Source organism: Lampetra fluviatilis, chromosome 2, assembly GCF_964198595.1.
Source record: "Lampetra fluviatilis chromosome 2, kcLamFluv1.1, whole genome shotgun sequence".
NCBI classification, from domain to species: Eukaryota; Metazoa; Chordata; class Hyperoartia; order Petromyzontiformes; family Petromyzontidae; genus Lampetra; species Lampetra fluviatilis.
Genome location: NC_136276.1, coordinates 31,053,631 through 31,067,066, shown reverse-complemented (window position 1 = coordinate 31,067,066; position 13,436 = coordinate 31,053,631). Strand labels below are relative to the sequence as shown.

Below are 13,436 nucleotides of genomic sequence, written 5' to 3'. Positions count from 1 at the left end.
CTGTCGTATTCTCTGGATTATAAGACGCAGACTGGCCCACTCAATGTATTTTAAATCAAAATATGATTTCCCTGTACCAAATATACAACTTTCTTGACACTGGGCACGTGTTTTTGGGGTTGCTTCTTACTTTCCGGAGCATCTTATAATCCGGTGGAAATAAAAAAAAACCTATATACACGTCTGCTTTGGCAGTAAATGGTAAATAATATTTTTTTTACGAAGAACCCCGGAGACTTACTTAAATAAGCATGTAAATCATGTGCGGGCAACGTGGTCACGGAGACGGATGTGGCTGGGGCACATAACACCGTGTGTGTGTGTATATATTTATATATCATGTTTTTTTTTAGAACAAACCTTTGAAGCGTTGCTAACAGCAGACCACGTGTGCCATTGGAACATCTGCGTGACTTCACAGCAGCCCCGTAAGCGTCGTTGTGGGGGGTTAGAGGGGGAGGCTTAGCCCACTCCCCTCCCTCCTCCCCCCCCCCAAATAACACTTTTATAATCTTGGGTCTTTCGATAAAGTCACGTAGATAAGTTCAAAAAAAATTACAAAAAATAACAAAAAACTACGACGTTTCGATCACAGCTTTAAGTCAAGATTAAAATGATGAATCTTTTATTTTCACAATTGTTGAGATCAACAATTGCAGGCATCTGCTAGAGCACTCATAACAAAAAATAACAAAAAAACTACGACGCTTCGATCGCAGCACAAACGTTCTTCATCAGGAAGAAAAAGAGGGGTACAGCTGCTGAGGCAGGCTGTTTTAAAAGGTTTAAAATGGGTGTAGCCCAAGGGTCATAAACGAAGTGGGCGGGGCTAGTGATGTTAATGTGATAAATTAACATGTTAATGTGAAAAATTAGCATGTTAATGTGAAAAAATTAGCATGTAAATGTGATAAATTCGCATGTTAGTGTGAAAAATTAGCATGTTAATGTGATAAATTAGCATGTTGATGTGATAAATTAGCATGTTGATGTGATAAATTAGCATGTTGATGTGATAAATTAGCATGTTGATGTGATAATTTGCCATGTTAATGTGATAAATTAGCATGTTAATGGGATAAATTAGCGTGTTAATGTGTTAATTTAGCATGTTAATGTGATAGATGAGCATGTTAATGTGAGAAATTAGCATGTTAATGTGATAAATTAGCATGTTAATGTGATAGATGAGCATGTTAATGTGAGAAATTAGCATGTTAATGTGAGAGATGAGCATGTTAATGTAAGATCGGAGAGCCGCCTCCACGTGGGCGTGGAGGCGGCTATGTGTGTGAAATTTAAACCTGTTAATGTAAAATCAGCAAGCCGAAAATAACAACTAAAGTGGTAGGATGGGAACATCACAGCCAGTTATGACTTCAACTGGCTGTGATGTTCCCATCCTATCACTTTAGTGATTATATTCGTCACAAATCCACATTATTTACAATCTGAGTACGACGTTTCGCCAACAATTACAACCGGCATCGAGTTTTGCGTCGTGCCGTTAACGATGCCATTGGATGACCCCTCCCGCCGCCTCCCATCTCAACAACATCAACCGCTCCACGCGAGGTCGCTTCACAGACGCTCTCGAGCGAGCTCTCGTTCCATCCTTCGTCGTCGTCTTCCCTGGATGCCTCTCTCTCTCTTGTCCGTGTCTCGCCGTCAAAACGCCGCTTGTCTCTCGCGAGCCTGAGATGTCACGAAACGATCCCTTCGTCCACACGGGTCAGCAGCGATGTCATTTCCATCGCTCCATCTCCTCGGAGTTAAACCGCGCGCGGGACGCACGCTGCTTTGTTTTGCCACAAACAACAACAACAGCAGTAGCAGCAGCAGACAAAACTCGAGGTGCGTGATTAACACTGCGGCCCTGCAATGAAATAAAACATATGTACAACAGGCGACGTTTCGGGCATCAGCCCTTCTTCCTAGAGACGGCTCGTCTTCATCTCTCTACTCTGAACAAGGCTCATTTCCCAAAGACGTCGATCGCCTATGACCGGGTTTATCAGACCGCTCCGGAAAGAAAGTCGCACCTCCAAACCTGACACCAGAGGTGTGCACAGTTCTGGTTCGGGACACACAAACGCCTTCCGGATTATAAGACGCACTCTGATATTTTCCTTTAAGATACAGCGGACGGGATGGCGGGGGGGCAATGCAGCAAGTAGGATAATGACGTAGATTCATTATCTGGAAGGCAAAACAAATTGGTGGTGTTCATCTTCTTGGTTCTTTCGGTAAAGTCACGTAGAAGGGAAGTAATAAAATAATAAAAAATAAAACATAATAAAATAATTCTCACGACGTTTTGGCCACAACGCAAGCAGCCGTCCTCAGGTGAAAACCAGGTCTGTCGAGGCGACAGCGTCGAAATTGGTAGTGGTTGGGTTGAGACGATGGGAACGTCAGCCTTGTGGTGGGTGTTTTGGGGGGAGGGGGTGGAGAGAGAGGCGCGCATTTCATAATCCGGAGCACATACGGCAGACATCATCATCATCGCCGTCATCTCAGACAACGTTTCCCACTCCTTGGCTGCTGCTGCCACTGGGGTAGTCATCAATTGCAGTCAACCATCGTGACGCATCCCTCTCTTAGCTGTGACGCCCGCTCTACCCACCCAAGCCTCCTCCTCTTCCCTCGTCGCATGGGCGGGGTTCTTCTACCTGTTCATAGGGAAAGCGGGCGATTGAAAGCATTCGGAAAACACCTGCAGCAAACGATGTGTCAATCACCTAGATAGAGACCCACCTCCCCCCCACCAGACATAGCAGAGGATGAATGGAGGAAGACCCCCCCACCCCCCCACCAGCGATCTCCGATCTCGAGCCTCATCCAGCGGGGGACAGGAGAGCGAGCCTCCAGCTTGGGGACACCCGATGGGTGTCGAGCAAGGGACGGGCAGGAGGGACGGGCAGGAGGGGCGGGCAGGAGGACCCAGTGGTGGCCGGCTCCCTTCCTCCTGGGACGAGGGTGGCAGGCCCTGCGAGTGGGCCCATGGCGAGAGACGGCGAGCCTCGTCACCTCGAAGTCGACTTTCTTGCGAATTGTCGTCTCAAAAGTGGGCGGTGAACGCCATCCAAGGCTAAACGTGCCGTTTGAGGGTGGATGGCACCTGCCGGGTCTGCCCCGTGACCTCCTGCCAGCGGGCCGTTCGACACTTCACGTGGCATCAACGTGCACGTAGCCTGGCACCAGCGTCGTGGTGGACGTCACCGCCACTTAGATGTTGTTACTCTGTGGTTCTTTGGGTAAAGTCACGTAGGTGTAAAATAAATTACATTAAATCACGACGTTTCGGGCGCAACACAAGCAGCCCTTTTGCCCACTTCAGCAATTGTTTTTTGCTGTGGTTGTCCCGCATGATGACGGACGCTTGTGTTGTGCCCGAAACGTCGTAATTTAATTTATTTTATTCTATACCCACGTGACTTTACCGAAAGAACCAAAGAGTATGGATCCCCGCAGTCACGAAAACTTCAAATCTAGATTTAGTTAAATTTCTATTTAAAGCTTTCGTAACTGCAGGGATGCATCTTCTTGGTTCTTTCGGTAAAGTCACGTAGAATGGGAATAATCAAATAATAAAAATAAAACATAATAAAATAATATTTTATTATGTTTTATTTTATTACTTCCCTTATACGTGACTTTACCGAAAGAACCAAGAAGATGGCTAGATTTAGTTGTTGTCCGGGAACGCTGAGCCTCGGGTGTGAGTGTCGGAACCAAGGGGTCGTCCTGTATGGTAGAACGCAAGCGCGTCGGGGTTATCCAGACACACGCGATGGTGTGAAAGCAGGCAGGGGGAGCTTCTCTACGAATTAAAGACGACTCAAACCCCTCTTAAATCGCCTCCGCGTTGGTAACAATTACCCTCCAACTCGACTTCGACCCACGTGATACACGTCGCGTGACTTTGCTCACCACCAAAAGAAACACACAACAGCGGCGGCAATGAAGGCGAGAGCCTTGAGGGGTAACTCGAGAACCAAAACGCGCCACGCTCATCTTGTTCGCTTTTCTCGGCGAAACTTTGCGAAATAAATCGACGGAATTTCGACTTAAAGCTTTCGTGACTGCAGGGATTCATCTTCTTGGTTCTTTCAGTAAAGTCACGTAGAAGGGAAGTAATAAAATAATGAAAATAAAACATAATAAAATAATATAATGATTAATAATAATGTATAATATAAAATAATAAAAAGAAAACATGAAACAATAATATAATAATTAATAACATTTTTTCCTGTTTTATTTTTATTATTTTATTACTTCCCTTCTACGTGACTTTACCGAAAGAACCAAGAGAAATCGACGGAAGTGAACAGCGGTGGCACGCGCCACGCACCGCCGCCGTGCGTGGAAGAATCTCCGCCCCGCGTTACGAGGAGAGAGACGGCGGTGGGAGTGGGGGGTGGGGTACACGACCCAGTGAGTTTGCGTGCCGCCGTGGTAGCCGGAACCTCTCGATGCTGTGTGTGAGTCATCGCCATCTGTTAACACGACAAATTCTCGACAATCAATTCACTTGTATCAATTTTTTTTGTACGTTGTTGTTGTATTTCTTCTTTTCTAAGCACGTGGGTGGTGGAGCGGTGGTGCATCGGTCCGCGCACTACAACATTGAGAAATATGCCCAGGGCCGGATTAAGGCGCTGGGGGCTTTAGGGGCTGCAACCCAAGAGGCCTTCGCCAGCTGGAGGGCCTCCAGAGATGAAGCGAAAAGTCATTTCATTCGTGAATGCTGAATTTTATTTGTTGTTAGCCTTGTAAAAATATAAATTTATTTTTCTCTAACTTTGTTTTCTTTTTGAAAATATTACTGGGGGCTCTCACACGACCTGTAGCCTAGGGGCCTACAAAATCTTAATCCGGCCCTGAATATGCCTTCAGATTATTTTGCCGCTGTACATTTTCACACGATAAGCCACTTCGTTGAGCTATCATTTGTGGCCAGGTCGCTTTTGAAAAATAAGCTAATATGTCAGTGCGCCTTTCCCGGTTAAATAAAACAGTTTAGTTTCATTTCTATTTTTAAGCATTATTTATCCAGGAGATAAATAAGTACAATGCATGGCCGCCAAACCAACATTTTCATTCTCAGAACCGGAATTTAGGCGAATTAAGTGGCATTGACGCAGAGCCTCACGGTTCCAATCCAGCGGCCGCCCTGATTAGTACGGCGAGTGGCACTGCCCCTTCAAAACACGCGCCGCCCTCTTCACCGTGGTCGTCAAAGATCCCGTGACGGCATCAGGGTCCACGTTTACCAAATTTGAAAAGGAGAAAACAAATGACCCACAAATAACTTAACGCTCTGCACTATGAAAACTTGGCAGGGCCCTCTTGAAAACGAGTCACAAGACTCGCTGACGATTTCCTGGGTTTCGAATCGGAGTAATAACAATACAAAATAATAATAAAAACATATTCTTGGTTCTTTCGGTAAAGTCACGTAGAAGGGAAATAATAAAATAATATTAATATAAACCAATACAAATTCTCACGACGTTTCGATTGCAACCCAAGCAATCGTCATCAGGTGTGAAATCCACAGCAAGAAAATTTGAAGAAAAAAATATTCTTACTGTGGATTTCACACCTGATGATGATTGCTTGTGTTGCAGTCGAGACGTCGTGAGAATTTTTATTGTTTATATTTATATTATTATTTTATTATTTCCCTTCTACGTGACTTTACCGAAAGAACCAAGAATATGAATCCCTGCAGTCACGAAAGCTTTAAATAAAAAAAATTATAAAAGCGTCGAACCATCTTTAATGTGATGTGGTTTTTCAATGCGCAGTCTTTTAGGAAATCGCACTAGGAGGCACCATCAACTCGCTGCACTTCAGAACCCCGGTTTACCCAAGCGCGGTTGCAACCCGGACTCGAGCCCAGGTTTCTCAGCAACGTCGGCCTCGGTGCACTGACCTCTAAAGCCCCCCACCCCACCCCACCCCCCACCCCACCCACCCCCCACCCCACCCACCCCACACACACACCGCTTGCCACGTCCGGTAAAGAAGTGGAATTTTAAAGACTCGGTGACGTCATTGCTGCCCCGTGGAGGTTTGTGGGGGGGGGCATTGTGAGCCCGAGCCAGCCTCGTGGAATGTTCGCCAGACCCGGGCGCTCACGGGGCGCTTTGGGGGCGTTGCGTCAATGGGGTGGAACGTCGGGAACTTCCGCGGATCTCTCAATACCAAACTCATTGAACGGTGGGGCGGGGGCGGGGGGCACGTGGTCTACTTTGTTTGAGCTGTCGTTTGTGGCCAGGTCGCTTCTGCAAAATAAGTTAATACTGTACCTCGGCGGTGGGCACTATCGGGGAAGATGAAAAAACTAATGGTGGAGTTGTATTCGTGTGTCTTTTAAGTTATTTGTTTAACACGGAGGCTTTCGCGACCAATGTCATCCATAAGAGAGTATTTTTTTTTATATCAGGAACGAAACAGGTGGACTTCTCCACAAACCTGGCTGTCGCCTGATGAAGCTAGTTGTAATTACTGGCGAAACGTCGTACAAAGATTGTGAATGTTGTGGCTTGGCTCTCCAACACACCGGTGTGCTGTACTAGTACACTACACTATACACTACTACACTCCACTATACACTACACTATACACTACTACACTACACTATACACTACGCTATACACTACTATACACTACACTATACACTACACTATACACTACACTATACACTACACTATACACTACACACTAGTGCTGTACTAGTGACGAATTGGCCACGATCTGTTTACGTGACAACCCTTACTAGTTGGCCGTGTCGGGTGGTGGCGGGTGTAACGACACATTTACGCGATCTAACCCCAAAAAAACCCCTATTATGGATGATTTGTTTACCTTTCCGAAACTTTGCAATCGTATCGTCATTTTGTGTTGTTTGTTGGTGTAATGTTCTGACCCGCCCCGACTGGAACATCTGCGGAAAAAAGAGCTTCATAGCTCATCGGATTCCTCCGGTATCTATACTAAAGATGCCGCGCAAGTTTCAGCCGCGGTGCTCTCCCTCCGGCGCGTGGTGGCGAGTTGATGGTCTCAACCCGCTCACAAGTGAATGCGTCAACGTTGGATCTGCACTCCCATTCGGCGAAATGACCACGCGTCCACACCGACCTTCTCTAACCACGTTCGCATGGCAAGGTGGGGTGGGGTGGTGGGGGATAAGTGCTGCCCCCCACTGTGCCGAACAGTGGAGTGCGTGCAAACCGCGCCGTGTGCAAGTGGTATCAGAAGCTGGTTTGGGCCACCATCAGGTCGACTCGGCCTTAACATGATTAACCCCCGGCTGCCTTTGTGAGTATTATGGAGACAAAGGCGGCCGGGCGTGGGGCTCGCCACCCACCACCTCGCGTGCCGTGCCGGCCTGCATAGGTGCTCGCACATGGCACTTTACCCAAAAGTCTGTGAAGACTATACGAGTGATCTTTGTCTTCATACTGAACAGGCATGTTTGTGTGTGCGCGCTTGTATGTGTATATGTGGGGAGCGGTGGCGTAGCGGTTAGCGCTAAGCTGTGCTTCGAACCTGGCGACCCGGGTTTGATTCCCGCTCACGGCCAACACCCAGTGACGATTATCTGAACCGGTCCTGGGCCTCTCCTATGTCGACTCACCCTCAAATGAGTACCTGGTGCGGTGTGTAAATATCGTCACTGGGGTGACAAAGGCGGCCGGGCGTGGTGATGGCCACCCACCCCCTCGTGTGCCGTGCCGGCCTTCACAGGTGCTCGCTAACAGCACTTGCCCCAACAGTCTGTAAAGGTTACACGGGGGGTGTGGGGGGGGTTCTTCGTCTTTTGTTGTTGTTGTTGTGGTCATCGCTTACCCTACGTTGGGTGCTCTGAGCGAACGCCATCGTGGGGAGAGACGCTACCAATATCTCTCTCTCTCCCCCGGGGTGGTCACATCCACACCACGGCGACTAACGGTGGACGTGCAGCTACGTGCAGGGTGCGAGATGCTGGGATCACCCCCCCCCTCCTCCCCCTTGCCAACCCCTGCCACCACACCTTAAACTTAATGACCAATTTTACCTAATTACCAGCTTCGATTCCAGCCGGCTCAGTGTCTTTGACGCAAACCCATTATGGACACCTCCCTGCCCCCTCCCCACTTCAAGCGCCAATCCCTTTAGAAATGTGGCCACGGTCCCACGCGTGACCTGCTCCCGGCAGGTGGACCACCTCGTGCTGGATGTTCACCATCACTGTGGAGCGAGGGTTGGTGGATCACCGCACACACCCACACACGCAGATGTTGTGAAACTCCCTTCTCGTGGGCGAAGAGGAGGTGCCATACCCCTGGCTCGGCCAGGAGAAGGCGGTACATCACGTGGACTAATCGCCATCTGTTTCCATCTGTACGATGATAGGGCCTTGCCCTGCCCCCCCACCCCCCTTGCGCGAGGCGTGGGTTTTCTCCGCGTGCTCCGGGTTCCTGTCATGTGAATAATAAATTTCAACTTAAAATTAAAACCAACATTTAGCAGCAGCAGCATCGCTCCTGAAAAAGAGATTCGTACCATTCGGATACACGCGCTTTCGTTTCATTTCATTTTTTTAAATCGCTCCATCTCCACGGCTGTCATTCTTCTACTAAACGGGAGGCGGGGGGGGGGTAGCAGGGGGGTTCCTCTAATTTTTTTTTGATCCTCCGGTTTCCGTCGTCTCGAAGTGTCGACCATTCCGAACGCAATCGCCGTCTCGGCCGGCGCGACTGCCCCACCCCACCCGTCCACGTGACGCTGCGCGCGGGGCCTGCTGCTGTCACCCAGCGGCAGAGGTCGCAACCGGGTACCCGATACCCGTACCCTACCCGATACCCGGCTACCCGTACCCGGCCGGGTACGGGTACCCGTTTGCGACCCTGGTGCGGCCGGGTACGGGTAGACCGTGAGTCACTGGTGAATAACTGTTTGTCACTCATTTCCCAACGTCTTGTGTCTCTTCTCACAATTCAAGTTCCTAGAACCAACCCACCCGCGCCTGCAACATGGCTTTATCCCAGAGGTCGCAATCAGGTACCCGATACCCGTACCCTACCCGTACGGGTAGGGTACGGGTACGGCCGGGTACGGGTACCCGTTTGCGACCCTGGTGCGGCCGGGTACGGGTACGGGTAAGGAATCAAAACCCGTTTGCGACCTCTGCCCAGCGGTCCCAAACCTTCTTGGCACCAGGGACCGGTTTTGTTTAAGATAAAATTTTCACGGAACGGGGTGGGAGGGGGGATCATCATTGGGTCTTTCCCCCTTTTCAAAGCAGCTCTCCAGCCACGTTTGTTCTTTACTCATTGTGGCTACTAGGGGTTAGCAGCTTGTGGGCTCACCGAAAACTGTGGCTGAGACGAGTGCGCAGTGCGGGAAAGAGGCGCGGACGGAAGTGGTGAATTATAAAACAATGGGGGCGGGGACCACGTGCGAACTCACCGCTCTCACCTCCTGCTGCTGTGCGGCCCGGTTCCTAACAGGACACGTGACCGGTACCGGACCGCGGCCCGGGGGTTGGGGACCCCCCTGCTCTAACCCACAGGGGTCCTCTCGCCGGGCTCTCCGCGTATTTGGCTCACCGGGTGCGAGACGTCCCTCCACTCGGTTTAACACGCGGTGGGATAGGGGATCTCGCATAAATATAAATGTGCCGTTAAACCCGCCACCACCCGAGACAGTCCAATTAGTAAGGTTTGTCACGTAGACAAAACGTGTACAAATATAAGAATAGGGCTTTATCCTTTCTGGCAATAAAACAGTTGTGTTAAGATGTTAAAACACCAAACAGAAACCTGACTGCATTAACCACATATACTTGTGGTGAACATGCAAATAAACAAAAACGTGCTCTGCTAGGATGTGCATTGTCTTTGAAACGCGCCAATTCGTTACTAGTACAGCACCACCGCTTGTGTGTTGGAAAGCAAATCAACAACACATTTTTCAAACCGAGCACGACGTTTCGCCAGCAATTACAACCGGCATCATCAGGCGGCAGCCAGATTCGTGGAAAAATCCTCCCCCTCACTAGCGGAGCCAGTGGGGGGGGGGGGGGGTGGCTCGTGCCCCCCCCCTCATTGGGGGTTATTAGTAATAAATCGGCATTTTGCGACCCCCACTGCCACTGTGTAGCATATTATTACGTGCCAGGGACTCTATGAGATGATAGGACAATAGTCTGAGTCCATAATTGTCAATAAGTAACGGCAAATCAGTTATAAGTGACTCACAGAATCGTGCGCAGTTGTGTATACAGAACACGACTTCCCTGAAGGCATCAACACCTTCAGCGAGCGCGATGCCGATCACACAGCGCGGTTCGAATTCGACAACTCGATCGATGGCTGCGCCATCGCCGCACACGCGTCGAATAAGAAGCAAGGGACAAGTCCTTACTTACTAACAACTCCTTACTCACTAACAACTCATTACGCACTAACAACTCCTTACTAACAACTCCTTACTCACTAACAACTCCTTACTTACTAACAACTCCTTACTCACTAACAACTCCTTACTCACTAACAACTCCTTACTCGCTAACAACTCCTTACTCGCTAACAACTCCTTACTTGCTAACAACTCCTCTATCATTGTTCATTGCTGGAGGGCTTGCCGCCTCCCCCCCCACCTGAAAATCCTGGCTCCGCCATTCCTCCTCCTGTTTCGTTCCTGACATCGAGGCATCGATGTGACGGCGTCACTTGTGAGCCCTTCACGTGGGAAGGGGGTGGTGGGGAGGGGAGTCCATGGGTTTTCGTTTCTTCCCCCGATCCGCGTGCCCTGTTCTTCCCCTTCACTCGTCGTGATGGCGCGTGCTGAGTCACGGGCGATATGTCTTCAAACATCCCGCTGAGCAAACAATTGCTCTTATTCCCGACCATCATACCAACCCGCAACGACCACAACAATAACACCACGAACCACAACCACAGAGTCGCAGCCGCCTCCGCCCGGTGTCCGGGCTGGGGTCGTGAGTCGCATTTTGTTTTTCTTACCCCAAACCCACGCTCACATTTCCCGACAACGAAATAACATCACGAGGGATTATACGCAAATCGACTCGTGTGTGTGTGTGTGGAAGTGTGTGTGGGAGTGTGTGTGAGGAGCGGTAACCGCTACGCTGCGATATGAACACGGCGACCCAAGTTCGATTCCCGCTCACGGCCAACACCGGTGACGATGATCTGAACCGGTCCTGGGACTCCCCTAGGTCGACTCAGCCTCAAATGGGAATTTGGTGCGGTGCGTAAATATCGTCACTGGCGAGACAAAGGCGGCCGGGCGTGGTGCTGGCCACCCACCCCCTCGTGTGCCGTTCCGGCCTTGATAGGTGCTCGCTAACAGCACTTGCCCCAACAGTCTGTGAAGCCTTGCCGGGGAATCTTTGTCTCATGTACGAAGATTTCCTCGGTAATTTGTATTTTTTTCGCATTTGCGAATGTGGGTCAGAGTTATCATCGCGAGATGAAACAAATAAGATGATCCAGCCCCTAAACCAAAGCGTCTCTCAATTAAATCCACAGTTCCCACATTTACACGCTCAAATTCGTGATGTCACTGATGCAATCAGGGCTGCTAATGAGGATGACTCGGAATTAACTGAACATTTCATCGAATGTAACGTGAGGTCAAATTAACGTCAGCGCGACGTTCGTCAGTGCGATTCACACGAGACAAAGACCCCCCGTATAGCCTCAACAGACGTTTTGTGGCAAGCGCTGTAAGTGACCACCTATGAATGTACAACTAGGCCAAGAGGTGAAAGATCAGCACCACGCCCGGCCGCTTTTGTCTCCCTAGTGACGATGTTTACACATCGCACCGGGTACTTATTTGAGACTGAGTCGACCTAGGGGAGGCCCAGGACCGGTTCAGATAATCGTCAACGGTGTTGACCGTGAGCGGGAATCGAAATGGGGTCGCCGGGTTCGTAGCGCTACCGCTCCCACGGAGATTTAAACCCACACACACAACGACACACACACACAAACCTGCATGACACACACACACTGCACGACACACACCACACTGCATGACACACACACGTGCATGACACTCACACACACAACGACACAACCACCCACTTAAAAAAATAGACAAAGACAAAGATCCCCCGCATAGCCTTAACATACTTTGGGGGCAAGTGCTGTTATTAGCTAGCAGCTATCACGTCCGCAAAGGCACATGACGGGGGGGGGGGTGGCCAGCCAGAACCCCGCCCGACCGCCTTTGTCTCCCCACATACAAAAATCTGCACGGATCGCCGAAGAGAAGGTTACGCGCCCGAGTTTGTGCGTCCGCCGCGGAGATGGAGCCACGGAAATCAGCTCGTTCACGGCAGCCGCACGATCCGTGAGAGCTGGTGACGGCTGGTCCTCATCATCCAGCAGTGGATTGATCATGGCTAGTTGATGGTGATGATGATGATGGTGATGATGATGGTAGCAGCGTGTCACGTGCTGGCGGTGTGAGTGTGGTGTTTTATGTTGTTTCACTGCTATTCAGAGAACTGACATTCTGTTTATATGAAATAAGGGGTAGCTATGCCTTGTACAAACACATGACAATTTCCCAGACGTTTTCTCAGCTACTTATAGACCTAGAGGAGGCCGGGGATCACTTCCGACATCGCATCGGCTGGGACGTCGTCGGCCGTGGCCGGGAATCGAACTCAGCTGGCTCGGATGCCGAGGGTCAGCAAAATTTAAATACCAAAATAATTGCGTAGTCGGCAGGATTCGAACCTGCGCGGGGAGAACCCAATGGATTTCTAGTCCATCGCCTTAACCGCTCGGCCACAACTACCTCGTTCATTTACCCCCGTGGTGGTGCATCTCACGCAACAACCACTGAAGTCACCCCACAGCACATGTGCCAGGCTAGGTGCACTTGGAGGCCACATGCAAGTACAGAAGGCTCGCAGCTAGCAGGAGGTCACGGGACAGACCCAGGTGTTGTGTTGATTGACTGAGATGACTGGCAGATGCACCACCTGTGCTCCCAACTGCACCAACTTGCTGCGTTTTATCCGCCAGTTGTTGTGAGTGTTGCCTCTCCGCTCTCTCCGCTGTTGCTGGAGGGCGACTGCCTCCGACTTCCCGGTAGCGTCCTTCACGAGTCTCCTCCACGTATTAGCACGGTTGGCTACGTACGGTGCGAAAGATGTTCAAAATACATCTACATTCATAATACCAATTAAAACAAACTCTACACATGTATCGCTAACACTCTCTTAAAATGGATGGGACGTTTTTGGCACCAAATTGAACTATTAAATGTTTTAATTATTTCACGTATTCGCTTACTTAATCCATTCATCTTCTCAAACTTCCCAAATGCAGGATCCCTCCTCTAAACATCGCCTCGTCCGGCTAGACAATCAAGGCCCGTAACAATAATGAAGAAGA

General features: G+C 49.7%; 1 non-coding gene across 1 annotated transcript; it reads right to left on the bottom strand.

Annotated features, from left to right (window-relative positions):
- Positions 1-12,752: 12,752 nt before the first annotated feature.
- Positions 12,753-12,834, bottom strand: TRNAS-AGA (transfer RNA serine (anticodon AGA)). The gene has a single exon. It is a non-coding gene; the product is annotated as a tRNA-Ser (tRNA).
- Between the last annotated feature and the right edge of the window lie 602 nt (positions 12,835-13,436).